This window comes from Oxyura jamaicensis, chromosome 1 (genome assembly GCF_011077185.1).
Source record: "Oxyura jamaicensis isolate SHBP4307 breed ruddy duck chromosome 1, BPBGC_Ojam_1.0, whole genome shotgun sequence".
In the NCBI taxonomy this organism is placed as follows: Eukaryota; Metazoa; Chordata; class Aves; order Anseriformes; family Anatidae; genus Oxyura; species Oxyura jamaicensis.
The window spans coordinates 19,802,205-19,821,077 of NC_048893.1; positions in this window are offsets into that span (position 1 = coordinate 19,802,205).

Sequence of the window (18,873 nt, forward strand, 5' to 3'; positions counted from 1 at the left end):
TTCCCCTGGGGACATACAGACTGACAGAATGTATTCACACTGCACTTGAGATTCTCAAGAGCTCAAGTCCAGCCCCCTTCATTAAGGCACTCCCCTATCTCCAGCTATATCTTAACCAACATAAGAATCTTAGTGTGACCTCTTAACAACACAAATGAGTTAGTGACTGTGATCTCCAGAAAGACTTACACTTTTTTTTTTTAATATTTAACTCCCACCACATACAACATTTTCAGGCCTTGCCTATCTTACAGTTAATGTACCTTTTAAGCATTTCCATCCAGAACTAAACTTGTCTGTCTGTATGTGCAGGTACAAACAGTACCTGTAGCAGGCATTGCATATGAGTGAGTCTACATTAGCTCTTCACTGCACACAAGGTATCCCTCTATTTTGTGCAAATTTGCTTTGTGTCTATACCTCAAGTCATGATATATGTCCCCAAGGACACCACTGCCATGCTCAAAGCGTTTTCCTCCATTTTTGGTCCAAGGCTGTAAACAGGGCAGGTTACCACATAGAGTATCAACCATGCTACAGATTCAATCCTTTTGCAGTTGGTGTTCTTGGCATGCAAGTTGAGAACCTAGTACCAGCAGCTCATAGGAACTTCACTGCCAGTAAAGTCATGAAACAGACATTGTAGGTCCACATCAGATTGCAGTGAATCAAATCCCACTTCACAGAATAACAGAATGTTTGAGGTTGGAATTGATATCTGGAGATCATCTGGTCCAAATCCTCTGTTCAAGCAGTGACACCTAGAGTTGCTTGCCCAGGACCATATCCAGATGTCTTTTGACTTTCTCCCTCTTTGTACTGGATATGTTCCTTGTTTGTACTAGATCACTCAACAATGTAAGTATACTGTGTGAGTCAGCTGCTAGGATAACTACAGTTCTGTGGAAAATAAATAAATAAATAAATAAATAAATAAAAATTCGATTTTTCCCTCATTTTTTGTTTATTTGCATTACATCATTCATATTTCAGTACCAGTTATAACACATAAAATAGAGACCCATTATGACAAATATTGCATGCATCAAAGTGCCTTCCCCTTAAAGTTACTAAGAAGAAGCTATTAAAGTAGGCTGTCATTTCCAATGCCTACTGCATGAAACCTCTTGCATAACATTCATGGACATATTAGAACAAGTAATGGATGTATTAGAATGAGTCCAGAGGAGGACTACAAAGAGGGCCCTCAAAGGGATGGAGCACCTCTCCGGTGAAGAAAAGATTAAGAGAAGGAAGAAGAGTAGGTTCCAGGGAGACCTTACAGTGGCCCTCCAGTACCTAAAGGGGGTCTACCGGAAAGCTTGGGATGGATTCTTTTTCTGAGAGTGTAGTGATAGGACAAGGAATAATGGCTTTAAACTAAAACAGGGTAGATTTAGATTAGATATAAGGAAGAAATTATTTACTCTGAGGCACTGGAACAGGTTGCTCAGAGAGAGGAGTTGTGGATGCCCCATCTCTGGTAGTGTTCAAGGTCAGGTTGGATCGGGCTTGGAGCAACATGATCTAGTGAAAGGTGTTCCTGCCCATGACATGGGGGTTGAATTAGGTTATCTTTAAGGTCTTTTCCAACTCAACTATTCTATCATTCAATGATAAAAATAAGGAAGCAAGTATAAGATATAATCATACATTTCTTGATATGAAACTGGAGCATAGTCCAGCCATCAGCATACTCGCAGGAACATTTGCCTTGCTTAGTTATTTAAACTCAGCATCTACCTACAACTGCTTTCCATTTTACTTTTCCTTCATGTTTGCTCTATTTTAGGAAAACAAAACAAACAAACAAACAAACACAAACAATGAGAGTTGCACCAACTTCCCTTCTCTGGATACAGTCTCTGCATGTTCTAGAGACTCTACTGGTATGGGAGAGTTGCAGTAGCCCAATGCTTACAAGAAATGAATAGCTTGCTTTGATATATTTCTATTAATACATAATATATATATATATATATATTGATTCAGACTAAAATTTTACCAAGCATGTCAAATATTTATATAATTTAGAGTTTGATTTTATTTTAAGTGGATATATAAATGGAAAATCAAAACTATACACCTATTTCTCTGTTCTTGTGTTTTTTTTCACTCAATGGCTCTAGCAATAGAAGCTAATGTAGACTTTGTATGAAATTATTACATATTCCATCTAAACAAAAAACACATGTAGAGGTTTTTCAATTCATTCTTAGACTTGCCTTTGATTTAATCTGAATCATACAGCAAATGTGGGCAAGTACAGAAGAACTTAGAGTAGATATGTTATTCATTCTGGAAATGTTAAGACTATTAACTTTATAAGGAAAGTACATTATTTTTCAGGCAATTATTTTAAAATAAGCAACCTAGATAAAAGGAGGTCCTGTCAGAAGAGCCTGTCAGAGTATACAAGAAGAAATTTACTTTTATTAGGACACGTAGCATAGCAATAATTCACTAAAGGATCTGACCAACCTATACAAATTTATTTCTTGACTCAGAGGATAAAAGAGGAACTAGCACTTCTTCACATGTGTGTCTCTATAGTTTCATTGCCTGGTAAAATTGAAGGTGAATCATTTCAAGTCCTCAGAAACCTCTACCAGGTTTCAAGACCTGAAAATCCTTCTGTCAGTAGAAAATTTAATAAAGTGGGTGGGAGAGAAAGGGTGACCAGGAGATAGGGAGCAAGAAACAAGAATAACATCAAAATCATATTAGTAGAAAGTGGAAGAGAAATCTGAAAATGTAGGTCCAGATCCAATATAACAATAACCTAAAAGTTTCAGGGGGGAGTGGTGAAACAAGCTCTCAAATTAAAAATGGCAGCTGCAAAATTCTTTGTCATCTGTTATCTCACCACAGTTACCTATGCTCTGTAGATGTCTTACTGTTTTCTTAACTTGGATTCCCAAGATATTATGACAATGCTACTGGGAAGGAAAAAAATAAGATTAGCTCCTGCTTTGGACTTAAATCCAACAGTATTTCTCTGGTAAGGATTTCAGACCAAGCAGGACCTGATCAGACACATCTGCCCCTAGAATGGTAACACCTCAGTGGTCAAAATAAAACCTGAACATGCAATTGCATCCTCTGTATTCTCTTAAAAGACAGATAAAGGAGGTGATAGAATTATACCCTGACAATTCCATGCCTTTATACCAGCAGTAGAATTGCTTTAGAACGAGAACCTCTGCTCAAGTTTCAGTCTCAAGATTTTTCTCCTTTCTGCATTTATCCTTGTAATTTCTTTTTCCACAGACATCTGAAATTCTCCTTTTTTATTTTTATTTTCTTATATTTTCTTATTTTTTTTTTCCAGCTGTCTGTAAACTCTAGAGTCAAAAACTTTTTATTCCTGTGAATAAACAGAGCAGAAATTAAATACCTACCATTCTCTGTTGAACACTCAGGAAGATGCAAAACTACGAATTTAAGTAATATAAGATTACAGTTACAAATATTTAACTCCTTGCAGAACACATCTTTCAAGTCCATTCCTTTAGTTAGCTTTGTTTAACAGATCTGATATGAGCAATGTTACAGAACAGGAGGTTTGAGAAAATGTAGTTATCTCAAGTTCATCCTTTCTTTCCACTTTATCTGTTAGAATGGCTTTTACTTGTTAGATATGGGGTTCTGTACTGCAGTGTGATGCTTCAGCAAAAGAATGTTAAGGGAGGAAGAAACAAACTTCAAAGTCTGTGGAATACACAGGGTACTGATTATAGCTTTTACTTTTGTTTATTACTATGACTTTAGGTCTAAATGCAGGAACAGATGCAGGATATTTCCAAAATCACAAGTATATCTGTGTGCTTCTGAGCTGAAGCTACTGAGGTATTTCAGTTTTTAAAACATAGTTTTGAAGAGCTTTCTTTCATGGCAGAGTTCTGACTGTATCTCTTCGCTTCCAGAAATCCTATTGTGGTATGGATCCTCTATCATGTATGCAGTCTGGGAATCTGCCTCAGAAGGCATAAGTGTATGAGAAATACCTGAGCTGCTTTAAAGCAGCTGCTATGTCTTTACAACATAGTACAGATCTCTGCAGAAGGTCCCAGGAGCAATACAGATATGTTAGTGCAGTGCTGTGCTGCATGATTTTTCTTACAATGGCTAAGTAGCTGGGGAGATTATTTTAGGCTGCCTGTTTTCTTGACATAACTATATTTCCAGTTGTGAGTTAAACATATTCCAAATGTCACAGAATCACAGAATCACAGAATTTTCTAGGTTGGAAGAGACCTCAAGATCTTCAAGTCCAACCTCTGACCTAACACTAACAGTCCCCACTAAACCATATCCCTAAGCTCTACATCTAAACATCTTTTAAAGACCTCCAGGGATGGTGATTCCACCACTTCCCCGGGCAGCCCGTTCCAGTGTCTAACAACCCTTTCGGTAAAGAAGTTCTTCCTAACATCCAACCTAAAACTCCCCTGGCGCAACTTAAGCCCATTCCCCCTCGTCCTGTCACCAGGCACGTGGGAGAACAGACCAACCCCCACCTCACTACAGCCTCCCTTGAGGTACCTGTAGCGACCAATAAGGTCACCCCTGAGCCTCCTTTTCTCCAGGCTGAACAAGCCCAGCTCCCTCAGCCGCTCCTCGTAAGACTTGTTCTCCAGGCCCTTCACCAGCTTTGTAGCCCTTCTCTGGACTCACTCAAGCACCTCCATGTCCTTCTTGTAGCGAGGGACCCAAAACTGAACACAGTACTCGAGGTGCAGCCTCACCAGAGCCGAGTACAGGGGGACGATCACCTCCCTGGCCCTGCTGGCCACACTATTTCTGATACAAGCCAGGATGCCGTTGGCCTTCTTGGCCACCTGAGCACACTGTTGGCTCATATTCAGCCGACTATCAACCATCACTCCCAGGTCCTTCTCTGCCTGGCAGCTCTCCAACCACTCATCTCCCAGCCTGTAGCTCTGCTTGGGGTTATTACACCCCAGGTGCAGGACCCGGCACTTGGCCTTGTTGAACTTCATGCAGTTGACCTCGGCCTATCGGTCCAGCCTCTCCAGATCCTCCTGTAGAGCCTTCCTACCCTCGAGCAGATCGACACACGCACCTAACTTGGTATCATCTGCAAACTTACTGAGGGTGCACTCAATGCCCTCAACCAGATCATCAATGAAGATATTGAAGAGGACCGGCCCCAGCACCGAGCCCTGGGGAACGCCACAAGTGACCGGCCTCCAACTGGACTTGACTCCATTTACCACGACTCTTTGGGCCCAGCTATCCAGCCAGTTTCTAACCCAACGAAGCGTGCGCCAGTCCAAGCCAAGAGCAGCCAGTTTCTTGAGGAGAATGCTGTGGGAAACGGTGTCAAAAGCCTTGCTGAAGTCAAGGTAGACCACATCCACAGCCTTTCCCTCATCCACCCAGCGCGTCACTTGGTCATAGAAGGAGGTCAGGTTCGTCAAGCAGGACCTGCCCTTCATAAACCCATGCTGACTGGGCCTGATCGCCTGCTTTCCCTGCAAGTGCTGCGTGATGACTCTTGAGATAATCTGCTCCATGACCTTCCCTGGCACTGAGGTCAAACTGACAGGCCTGTAGTTTCCCAGGTCAGTCCTCCGGCCCTTCTTGTAGATGGGCGTCACATTTGCTAGCTGCCAGTCAACTGGGACCTCCCCCGATAGCCAGGACTGTTGATAAATGATGGTAAGCAGCTTGGCCAGCACCTCTGCCAGTTCTTTCAGTACCCTTGAGTGGATCCCATCCAGCCCAATCGACTTGTGCACATCCAAGTGCCGTACCAGGTCACCAACCATTTCTTCATGGATAGTGAGGGCCACATCTCTCTCCCCATCCCCTTCCACCAGTTCAGGGTACTGGGTATCCAGAGAACAATCGGAATTGCTGTTAAAGACTGAGGCGAAGAAGGCATTAAGCACCTCCACCTTTTCCTCATCTCTTGTAACTAAATTTCCCTCCGCATCCAGTAAAGGATGGAGATTCTCCTTAGTCCTCCTTTTTGTGTTGATGTATTTATAAAAACATTTTTTTGTTATCTTTAACAGCAGTAGCCAGATTAAGCTCCAGATGAGCTTTGGCTTTTCTAATTTTGTTCCTGCACAGCCTCGCGATATCCTTATAGGCCTCCCTAGTGGCCTGCCCACTTTTCCAAAGATTATAAACCCTCTTTTTTCTTCTAAGATCAAGCCACAATTCTCTGTTCAGCCAGGCTGGTCTTCTTCCCCGCCAGCTCGTCTTTGGGCACGTGGGGACAGACCGTTCCTGCACCATTAAGATTTCCCTCTTGAAGAGCGCCCAGCCTTCCTGGACTCCTCTGCCCTTCAGAACCGCCTCCCAAGGGACTCTACCAACCAGTGTCCTCAGCTGCCCAAAGCCAGCTCTCCGAAAGTCCAATACAGTGGTTTTACTGGTCCCCTTCCTGGCCTTGCCAAGAATAGTGAACTCCACCATTTCATGGTCACTCTGCCCAAGACAGCTACCGACAATCACATCCTCCACCAGTCCTTCTCTGTTTGTGAAGAGAAGGTCTAGCGGGGCACCACCCCTGGTAGGCTCACTAATCAGCTGTGTTAGGAAGCTATCTTCTACGCTCTCCAGAAACCTCCTAGACTGCTTCCTCTGGGCTGTGTTGTGCTTCCAGGATATGTCAGGGAAGTTGAAGTGCCCCACGAGAACCAGCGCTGACGATTTTGCAACTTCTGCCATCTGCCTGTAGAACTCCTCATCCGTCTCCTCGTCCTGGTTCGGCGGTCTGTAACAGACCCCGACCAGGATGCTAGCCTTGTTGGCCCCGCCGATCCTAACCCAAAGGGACTCGACTTTGTCATGCCCAGCCTCGAGTTCTACAACATCGAAAGACTCTCTAATATAGAGAGCCACTCCACCACCCCTTCTGTGCTGCCTGTCCCTTCTGAAGAGTTTATAGCCAGTCATTGCAGCACTCCAGTCATGAGAGTGGTCCCACCACGTCTCCGTGATGGCAACCAAGTCGTAGCCTGCCTGCTGCACGATGGCTTCCAGCTCCTCCTGCTTGTTACCCATGCTGCATGCATTGGTGTAGATGCACTTCAGCTGGGCCATTGCCTTATCCCCCGGCCTTGCTATTGTTCCCCCTGGCACAGCTCCAACAAACCTTGCTTCAGCCCCATCCCCCTTCTTACCTAGTTTAAAGCCCTCTCCATGAGCCCTGCCAGCTCCTGGCCCAGGATCCATTTTCCCTTAAAAGATAGGGACCCGTCTGCGGCCATCAGGCCGGGTGTCGAGTAAAGTGCCCCATGGTCGAAAAACCCAAGATTTCTGTCCTGGCACCAGCCCCTGAGCCAGGTGGGCTTTTTGTGCCTTTTCTGTACCCCTCCCTGCCACCGTAGGGATGGACGTAAACACCACCTGCACTCCCGCTCCATCCACTAACTGTCCCAGTCCCCTAAAGTCTCGTTTAATAGCCCTCAGGCTTCTCTCTTCAATGTCATCACTACCTGCCTGGACTATCAAGAGAGGATAATAGTCAGAGGGGCGTACCAGGTTGGGAAGCTTCCTGGCAACGTCCCTGACCCTGGCCCCAGGGAGGCAGCAGACTTGCCTACGGGTAGGGTCAGGCCGACAAATAGGGCCCTCTGTTCCCCTGAGGAGAGAGTCTCCCACAACAATCACCCTTCTGTCTTTCTTGGTGGAGGCAGTCCTGAGGCGTGGAGTCGACCTCCTCACCCTAGTCATCCTCCTGGGTACACTTGCTACCTCTTCCTCACCCACCGGTCTCTCAATCTCCAGGGCCTCAAACCTGTTGCGTAAGGTCACCTGGGAAGGTGGGGCCGGAAGGGGAGGGCATCGCCTGCGATGTCAAGCAGGGACCTTTTTCCATTCCTCCTCAACTCCCAGATCCCCTCCCTCTGCCTGATGTCGACAGGCATGTCATGCTTCACAAATCCTGTCTGAAATAAAACTGTGGTCAGTGTCCTCTGTTGGCATGTTGAAGAGGTCTTTCATCTGGAGACCTTTAGAGATAACTATAGTTAGGTGTTTCACATGTAACCCAATACTGCTTTGATACAGTCTACTGACCCTGTATGAGAGCAACATAACTGACAGTGATCTTTAGGCTCCCAAACAGCTGTTAGTTATAAAGAAACCATGAATATTAAAGTACTGTGATGTGGTGGTTTTACCGTGCTAGGCAGTTGAACACCACAACCGCTCTCTCACTCCCCCTCCTCAGATGAGGAGGGGAAGAAGTAAAGGAAAGAACAACTCACAAGTTGAGATAAGGATGATTTAATTAAAGAGGGAAATATATATATATATATATATATATATATAATTTAGGAAATATTATTATTAATTAAACAATTCAACTAAAGGGAAAAAAAAAGGGAAAGGGGAAGAGGGAGGGCGAAAGGGAATAAAAAAAACAAAACAAGTAAAGGCTATGTGGAAGTGCAGAGGAAAGAAATTCCTCTCTACTTCCCACAAATGAGCGATGCTTGACCATGTCCTTGAAGCAGGGCCTCAACGCACGTAGCCGGTGTTCGGGAGGAAGACAGACGTTTTTGCAACGAGAGCCCACCCCTCCCCTCTTCTTCCTTTTTCCACCTTTTATTGCTGAGTGTGACATCATATGGTATGGAATATCCCTTTGGTTGGTTTAGGTCAGCTGCCCTGCTGATGTTTCTTTCTCACTTTTTGCCCACCCCCTAGGAGGGTCAGAGAGAGTCCTGATGCTGTGCCAGCACTGCTCAGCAGCAGACACAACACTGGTGTGATACCACTGCTGTTCTAGCTACAAGTGCAGAGCGCAGCACTGTATGGGCTGCTGCAGGGAAAGTTAACATCCCAGCCAGACCCAGTACATGTGAAAATTAAGTTACCTTCCTTTCATGCCCAGTAATTTTCTCATGTCAGCAATAAAACTGTGGCTGGTAGGAGCTACCCTAGAAAAGCTCTACATGAGGCAGGGTCAGCTGGCTGTTTCTTTGAAAATCTGAGCTGTGGTTTTGACAGTCCTTTTTTATTGTTATTTGCTTATAAGAGAGAACCTTAAATGTTCAGTAAGAGAGGTCATGCTAGTATAAAATGGCAAGAGCACTGATTGATGAGAAATGGCAGTTGTAAAATGCATCTTCTGGATTAGGCTTGGACTGAGGGGAGTGAGGCATTTGAAAGAACTAAATGAAAGAAGGAAGCAGATAAAGTGGTTTAGAAAACTAATGCTTTTATCCATAAGACCCTTCAGGCTCTGCACTCTGATGCTACTAGTTCTTCATTAGGATGAAAGAGAGGAAAACCCCAAATATTGAACAAGGAGTGACTCCACAATATAAAGTTTACGTAGTAAAATGCAAGCATTCAAATCAAACAGAAAAGCCATTTCAAAAGCTTCTCGGATTACAGAGGAAAAAAAAAAAAAAAAAAAAAAAGCAAAAATTTGCCCTAGAGTCTTAACAAGCTCACCATGTATAAGTAGAGCAATTATAGTTTACTCTCCATCTTCATTTGCTATATAGGCACAAAAGATGTCATGCTATTATACGTGACTTTGTTGATAAACAATAGTGAATGCTGTAGACACACCCAGGCTTTCAATCTGCCATTGAACTTTTGACATTTGTACTCCCTTCAATTTGTTCAGTGTGGTGTTAACAAACATGGTTGTGATGACAACATACTGTAGGCAAATCATAGGCTTCAGATCACATGCAAATGTTTTGTTTGCAAATAAACATACAGGCCTTCCAGTGAATAAATGTCTGCGTCACTGAGTTTCCCTCCAGGAAGCTGGCAAAACATTGACAGGGATATGTGGGCACAGTCTCGTTTGTAAACACTTGTATCTGTTGCTACTTACATTAGAGTAAAATAAGCACAATAGATTTAAGAATAGTACACTCCTAAATAATGCATATTGTTTGTACAAGAATAACAGTTGCTGAGTCCTGATGTCGCACTCCAGATTATCTGAAAATTTTACCTAAAAGCACAGTGAAAAAGTTCTGGGGTTTTCTGTGTGTTTTGGGTTGAGCTATTTGTAATTCAATGTTATCCAGTACACTGGATGACAGCTGGGAACAAATGCCTTTTGGAAGTACCCAGACTATCTAGCAGTTTATATACATAAGATATTATTTTGCTGATGGCTCACTAGAAGTTATTTAGGATTTGGGATGACACTGTCTCCAGTCCTATCCTGGAACAAATTACTGGAAGTTCTTTTGATTTTGTTTCCCACCCTAGGAAGTACTTAACAGCAACATTTTGGGGGTCCAAGCTCTAAAGACATATGTTCTTTTCATCAAGCTAGTTTCCAGACCAATAAATTGAACTTCTCTTTTGGTAGCTTCTGACCAGTATCAGGCAGTTACGTGAATAATAGCAATTGTTTATTAAGACTTCATATTGTTGTAGAACAACATTTCAGTATCAAGTCTCTAACCATTTTCTCTTAGAGAATTCTAGTGGTGAGATAATAACAGGGAGAGGGAAAAAGTTTGAGAAACAAGAAGAAAAACCTGATTTGAAGAGGAATATTTTCAGAACTCCACTTTTGAAACAGAGTTCAATTATGTGGTGATAACAGGTTTTGTAGAAAAATCCACATCTTATGCTGCTGATGCTTACTGGCTTTGACTCTGGCCACTTACCACCTTGTCCACTGTCTCCACTGTCTTTTTTTTTTTTTTTCCTTTTAATCTATTTATTTATTTATTTATTTATTTATTTCATGTAGTACACAGTTACTGAATGCTAGCAATTAATGTTTAAGGGATAAATGTTGCATTCTGAGCAGATTTATAATTACAGAGGCATTTGATAATATGATTGCACACCAGATTTAGATTAGTATTCAAGTGAACTCACACAGAATCATGGAAATCATACTGGAGACCTCATGCAAACAATATTTCCTATGAATCTTTCATTATTTTCTGCTTTAAATCTATACTGGAAATACTACAAGTATAGATATTTTACTTATTATTTTTTGTGGGCTTAAATTTCTTTCTCCATTCCCAACTGAATATGACAATGTTAAAGGAATAGGCTGAGCCAAAGGAATCTCCACTCTGACAGTCATTGTAGTGAAGTAATAATCACGATGTTTGGAATTTGGCTTTACCATGAAGAATCGTAGTTCAAAACAGTGTGACTGTACAGAAAACTTACTCAACAGGCCTTTTCCCACAGTATTTGTTCCAGAGAAAAACTTCCTCTTCCTTATGGCTGCTTTCCTATCCTTTACATTCAGGGTGGATCTCACCTGTTTCAACAAGTCAGCAACCTTCAGCATCCCCTTAATAGTCTGCAACTAGCTATCACAGGTTGAAATATGCAGCCAAACATTCCTGTGGTTTTTCACCTATCAGGCAAAGACCGGGCCTCACTGGAGGCCCAAACTAGGTTGGAGTTGGTGTGATTTTTTTTTTTTTATTTTTATTTTTCACTTTATTAAGTCTTAACTTAGCAATGTAGAGTTACACAAATACTAAATGATTACTTTTTCCAGGTGAATCTACCCAATGTTCTCTCTTTGGCACAATACCCGGACCTCAGGTTTCATGGGACAGCAGCACTTGGCTTTCTGGCACAGACTGAAGTGACTACTGTCATGAAAAGGAAATGTCAACACCCCAAACATCCACAGCCACAAGTCTGACCCAGATAAACTGTCCAGTTTTCCAGATGCCCAGGGCTAAATACCAACCACCATTAGATCCTAGGGTACTTCTAGAATGAGATAGGGGTATGGCCCCTCTTCCTGCATGTCCTGGCTTTCTTCAGAGGTTTGAGAGTGTGGTCAGGAGGAAAATTCTGGAGTGTTCCATTCCTGCAAGGAATCAAGGTACAATTTATAGACAAACACCGAATCCCAAACCATAATCTGTGTTATTAAATGTTATGGAGAACTAGCTAAGTCACTTATTTATTTATTTATTTATTTTTCCCTTTCCCTTTCCCCTCCCTCTCCTCCTCCCTTTCTCCTTCCCCCTCCCATTCTTCTCCCCCTTTCTCTTTTCGTTTTCCTTTTTTTTTCTTTTTTTTTCTTTTTTTTTTTTTTTTCATAAGAAAATCCTCTCTAGGAAATTGTAGGAAATTGTAGGAAATTGTTTTACCACCCCACCATCATACCACTAAAAACAGTCCTTGCTTCTGTATGTTTAAAATGGATAGAGTCAACATAAAAGTACTTGGAATAGGTTTAGGTACATGTTGGAATCAAACAACACTGATTAGAGTTACTGTGGCAGCAGTATCATTTAATCACCTGTCCTTTCCATTGGCATTTTTCTATAATATTTCTAGTTATTTGTGGAAATACTCACAGCCACAATTCTTCTCTTTACAATTCATTATGAACTTACCTTAAGGAGCCAACCTCCCCAAAAGCAGAAGAACTGACTTGGAGAAGAGGATTCTGTACTCTTCATTGCACCATTGCCTGAAAACTTGGGTTTGCTCTCCTGCACAAAATAAGCAGGGGTTACAATCCTCTGTGCCTTAGTTCCTGAGAAGTGATCAAAATTGAGAGGACTTCTCTCTATTTTACCTATAGATTTCCTGTGCTCTTTATGAGTTTGTCCCTTTTAACAAGTAATGTTCTCATGGGATCCCCAAATCTCATCTGGGTCAGGAGAGACAGAACGATGTGGTAAGTATTTATAATAACAGGGAGAGCAGAGAGCCTTATCCTCATGATTGATTCTTCATGGGGCTGAAGCACAGCAACTCAGCAGACAGCCACTGACAGCCTTTTTTTATTGCATGCCCCTTCCAATGGAGAGGGCTTCTTAGAAAGCTTGCAGTGAATATGAAGCCAGAAATCCTCCTCGCTTCCCCCTTCCTTTTTACTCTTCACTACAATCTGTTCAGGATGGAGGACCATATTTGAACACAAAAGCAAACAGGAGGCATTTGGTTGATTTTCATGATTTATGATGTGGTTTGCTGGAGATGTACAAGAACCTTCCAACACTATTTTTTTTTTCCTTTAAATGAGTTATTTAGATTTTGTTTTTCTATTATTATTATTATTATTTAAGCATCTCTTTTTAAAAAAAATATATATGTATATTCAGGCTATTTTGTTTTTGCTCTTGTTGTTTGTTTGTTTTTTCGGCATTTTTGGTATTTTGTCTGAAATGCAACATCATTCTAAGGAGAATAAAAAAAAATCTATACTTTAGAGAGATATTCAGCTGAATACCTAGCCAACAAGAAGTAGATATTTTCTCTCTAGGTTGTTATCTAACTGCAATATTACAGAATAACATTTATTAGGGCTTAGGCCTTTCAAATAATTTTCTAGAGTGTTGAAGTTATGTCCTAATGTTCTACAAATATACAGCTCAGGTTTATGAGTAAGTTCTTATTAAGGAAATTATGTTTCCAGCTTATGTATTTTAACTGCCCAATTTTCATATTGCTGAATATCTTTAAGAGATTTTTCATTGTTATTTGTCTTTAAACTAATTTAGATACGATGTAAACCAAAAGAGCAGTAAGAAGACTTTGATGTAGTTAAAAAAAAAAAAAAAAAAAAAGTCTTCAAAAGTCTTCAAAAATTATGATATCCAAACTTGATCTGAAATGATAATTTGAACCAATAATGAATATGGTTTTCATTTTTTCACGAACAATTACAGATGTATATGTATTTTAAAAGCATTTATTAAATAGTTTCAAAGAACAATTCTTATGTTTTAAATTGTGGGCAAGTATCTTTTTCATGAAAAACTGTTATTTTTGTTTGAAGTAGTGCTTGGGTATTTTTCATTACATTGTTAAAGCACATGACATGCTCTTCTGACCTCTCATTAACAGAAGATATTGTACACTGAGAGACCATATTCTGTTCTTCCTCCACATCTAAAAATAGTAATCTACAAGTACATTAATATTTGAAACACTCACTGTATGCTCTTCTAAGCACTTTTGCTGTGTTACCAGGTTGCTGTGAACACTCAGTGGGTGTTATTTTGCCATGCATGCTTTATTATTGTTAACTTCACTGCTATTAGCAGGTATTTTGTTTCTTCCCCAGCAAAAAGCTGTTTTATTGCTTCCACTATGCATTCTTCTGTCTTATGGAAATCCTCATCTACACTAAAAAAATGCTGCATTTGAAGTATAAAATGCAATGTGATGGCACAGGATCTCCGATGCTATGAGTGCTTTAGCATATATCTCCTCCAGGCTATAGCTGGTATTATAGTACCTGTCAATAAAAGAAACCCCTTTCTCAAGTGAAAGAAAAGAGTATTGGAGCAAGTTCCATGAAGAACAGCAATTCTTCATGCTAGGAGGAGACAACCCCTGTAGGAGGAGATAAAAAGCGTCCTTGTTAACCTCCAAACTGCTCTGTGTATCCTAGGCAGTGCCTTATATTACCTTCCTACTTCAATAAATGCTGTGGCAGAGAAGGTGCCCCTTCTCCCCAAATTGCACCAAGCAAGTGTAGCTCTTTATAAATTAACAAGACTCATTTTCAACACACATTTTACTGTAATACCATCCTTGGTTAGAGTGTAAACAAAAATAATCTATTAGAAAAGCTTCAATATTATTGGAGATGATAATTAATAGGAGAGATTGTGAAAGAAATCAAAATGATTTTCAGCTGAAAAGGTGTTATATAAGGAATAACATATTTCAATTATTCAAAAATTAATTATTATTAACTTACAATAAGGGAAAAATAAATATATTTTACAATTTCTGCTATAATTCATAAATTGGCCTAATCTACTCAGTAGAGGAGCTTAACTAATACTATTTCAAATCAATGGATATTTTCTGATATCATTTTGGACTAGAGTCCTGCACAAGAGGCTCAAGTAAATTGAGAAGGAGATCTCATTCAAAGAGATCAGGTGTATACATTTTATAATTCAATATAATCTTTAATACATTTATATGCTTCTTTTATTGTTGTTTTTCATGTATTAAACTGGAAATATTAAAGCAAAAATGAAATATAGTATGCTACATTTTCAACTGAATTGATGACATTTTTAATTTTAAAGTTATACTCTATGTGCACTTGCAGACAAGTGTAAAGAACGTGACAGATGTTAGCTCTACTCAATGACACCTTTCAGTGACAGGTTCTAACCAGGGTTACAGTCACCCTGATATGATTACTGTATTCATTTTTTTTTTCTTTTTTTTCTTTTTTTTTTTATTTTTCCAGACAATTATTCAGGGAAACCTTTTTAGCACTAGAGAGCACCCACAGCAATAAGAGTAAACTGTTAAGGTCAGGCATAAGTCATGTGCACCACTTAAATTCAGTTTAAGTGCTATTTAGAGGAATGGATGTTCATGCTGACCTTCTGTGTAAGGATGAGACAATCTTTGCAAACAGTTGCTTAGTTTACTCCATGTCTCAAAATAGCTGTTATAAAAGGGTCATTTAATGTCTGCAGAAAACTCAGCTCTGTAATAATACATGTCAACAAGAGAGCACACATGTATCTGCACAGACAAATACACAAGGGCAATGGGTCTGAATTTCAATTTGTCTAGGGTATTTTAGTAGTCTGTAATAAAAGTAAAAATTTCAAATTATTTCTATGTATTTTTGTTTTAAGGGCAAATAGTCTGAACAGAGCAGTCTATAAATGAATTGGTGGTGACCAACACTGGGCACCATTTATTTACTTTCTGTTTATAAACCTTAAAGTTTGTTTTCCATGCATTCTGCTTTATGAGATGATCACAAAGTACAAGAGTTCCTTTAAATCAGCAGTGACTGTGGTTTGGCTCTTCTTGACAATGTAAATTTATAGTTTGGTTGAAAACTTTCCAGACTCTGCTGCCTTCTCTCCCCCTTTCCCTTCCTCTCTCCTTCTCCCCCTCCTTCCCCCTCTCTCTCTTCCACTCCCCCACTTCCTCTTTTTCTCTTTTTGTATGTATCTGTTTGTGTATCTTTATAGAACTGATGTTGAATTTGAGTATCTGACTTCAAAAGTAGGAAATAGCAAAAGAAAACAAGAAAGAAGAAATGTGCTTTATGTGGTTTCTTAAATTCTTCATACAACAAATGAGCAAAAGCTAAGACACTATAAAGCAAGATGCAGCAATCATTTGATTTGGTGCTCACCTTCTGCTCTCTGTATTACAGATTTCAACAGCGTTGTCTACAAAATAATAAAGGCAGAGAAGCACAGCATTTCTGAACATGCATTCAGCCAATGAAATTCCAGCCTCTTCTGTTGACAACACACTATGGCCTCCAAATCACCCTTCCTCTCTCTGTCTGGAATCACCCCTAAATCATCTTTGTCAAAGCAATGGGTGACCTAATAGCAAGGCAATGCTCTGTGGGATGGCTGTACATGTTCTAGCATAATTCTCAATGGCAGGAAGAGATGCTGCAGTTTCATGATGGTTGATGCTTAGAGTTGTGTTGATGAAAAGCAGACATTATGAATAGAAGACAATCTAACCCCTGTCTAGGGAGACAGTGACTCAGAGATGTACTGTGAAGTAGTCAACAGTATTTATATAGATTAAGATGGGTTTATATGATCACTTTTCCTACTGCTGTTTTTTTTTTGCAGAAAGTAAAAACAGTGAATTTTAAATGTGTCTCATAGAAGAAAGGAAGAGAATTTAAGCTCTGAGAGTCGGCTCATTATTTCCTGTAGAGGTGTCCAGCTTCTAACAGCTGCTAGGGATGCATCAGGTTTCCATGGTGTTTGCATGTTATATGACTGCTTTAGCAGAAGTGATCAAGGAATCAGTTCTCATTTTCTACAAAGTCAGCTGAGATGTCATCAGAACATTTCTGTCAGCAAATTAGAGGATCCCAGATTAGAAGGGGCTGTCAGGTCAGAAATGGATTTTTGCTCCAACTCATCATTCTACTCCAATCTCATTGAACGTGAACCCCTATTTTTCTTACTTTCCATGTGCTCTGCTTCTGAGAAAGCAGAGGAGGAAAGAAATTGAGCCCATTTTGTCATTCAGTTGGGTGCTGGTTTTCCTAGTTCTTAAATTCAAGTGGGGAGAAAATATCTTGGTTTTAAACTATGTTTTCTCTATTGAAAGAGAAACTGGGTGGTGGTGATTTCATATAGTAATGTAGCTGAAGGAAATCTGCATCATGTTTAGCACTGAAATACCTGTTGCAGCTCCTAATTGCTTATAAGATGATATGTCTGAGTTCAAAAAAGTTCTTAAGAAGCAGTTAACAACTATATACTGATCCAGTATCTGTCCAAGGCCTGTATTAGTCTTTAGCTTTTGGGGCTCTTGAATTATTTGCCATTTTTTTACAAAATCTACAGGCTCCTGAACACAGAACAAACCATGGCACTGGGCAGCAAAACACTGTAACCACAGCTGTCTAATCTGAAACCTTTGCAAACATATAGAGGTACAAACAAGTATAAGGTACCAAAAAGGTTAGCTGACTTAAAGTCACTGTTTGCATGTATGCTCTTAGCCTGTGGCAAATGAAAGATAATATAAATGATTTTAGCTCATTTCTTTGAGTGCTCTAATTGAAATGCCAGGACCTGCCCCTTTTTAGAAAAACACATTGTGAGTACAGTCTGAAAACCCTAGAGTGCACCTTGTTCTGTTGTTGGTACTCAGAAGTACCAAATACTAAATAAAATATCAGGTTTTAGGTACTCAGTAGTTTGTGTCATCCTCAGTGATTAATCAAGTACTTTACATGTTTAAATTTTATGTGTGGTAAATTCAGTACTAAAAAATGGGAACCATAAAATTCAGGACACTAATCCAACTGCCTAAATTATACTGAAGGGAGAGTCTTAATCCTCTGGACACAAAGACATCGCAAACTCTGAGGTGTAGGGAAATGTCCCTCTCCACTCAATATTCACACATTTGTAATTCTTTTCCCGGAGTTAGGAACAAAAGCCAGCCTCACCATAATTGGTCAGACTTGGAAGAGGTTCACTCAAACTACGTCAACATCAGCAACTAATACAGTGCAATGAATCTGGACAGTGAAAAAGCTGCTTCTGAAACCTTCAGAGCTATGCTATACGTTTCAGGGGTTTATTTTGTCCTGGCTGTCACCTGGCCCTTTGTGCTTAGTGCTCATTATTGGTGACAATAGACTGGATATTCTCCTTAGACTATGGATGCAATCTAACTGCATCTGAAAGAACACAGATTGTGCACTTTGAGAAAGCTTCATGATATGAACCAAGGTATAGTGAATATGATTGAGAGATTAAATTCAAGAGCACACCCTGATCTAAACTAACAGCTATGGTGGGTGTAACCATAATATCCCAATAATCAGAACAGCTGGGTTTGAGAGGCTTATATATATATATTTTTTTTTTAGGTGAAAAAAAGAAAATACCATCCAGAACTTACATTATATTTTCTAGATCCCTGTGGGTCCCTTCCAAATCAGAATATTCTGATTCTAAGGAACAGATAAGCTATTCGGTTATTGGCAATTCACAGATAGCAGATTTTCTATTTTCTTCCTGATTCACCAGAATTCCTTTCTCATCAGTATTTCTACATAACTGATACCTATTTAAAAATCATGACCCAAAGTCATGACCCCTGGATAAAACCAGGATATGCTAGTAAAATTTCTACTGAGGCTCAAGACTGTTCTTATTGATGATCATGTCTTTGAATTGTATGTACATAGTTTTTTGAGTACAGAACTATTCATTTTCATGATTATTCTGTTTTCTTTTCATAAAACTATGCCAGAGATTATTAGCTTGTGCACAATCCCTAAATAAGAACAAAATTAGTTTGCTGTTTCACAGAATATTTCATAAACCAGATAGTGTATTTGTGAGCACTAGCTTTTCTGTCTCTAGTGGGGCTCAGAGGGACTGAGCACTGTTTCTGAACTGTGTTGCCAGCAGCAGAGCACCT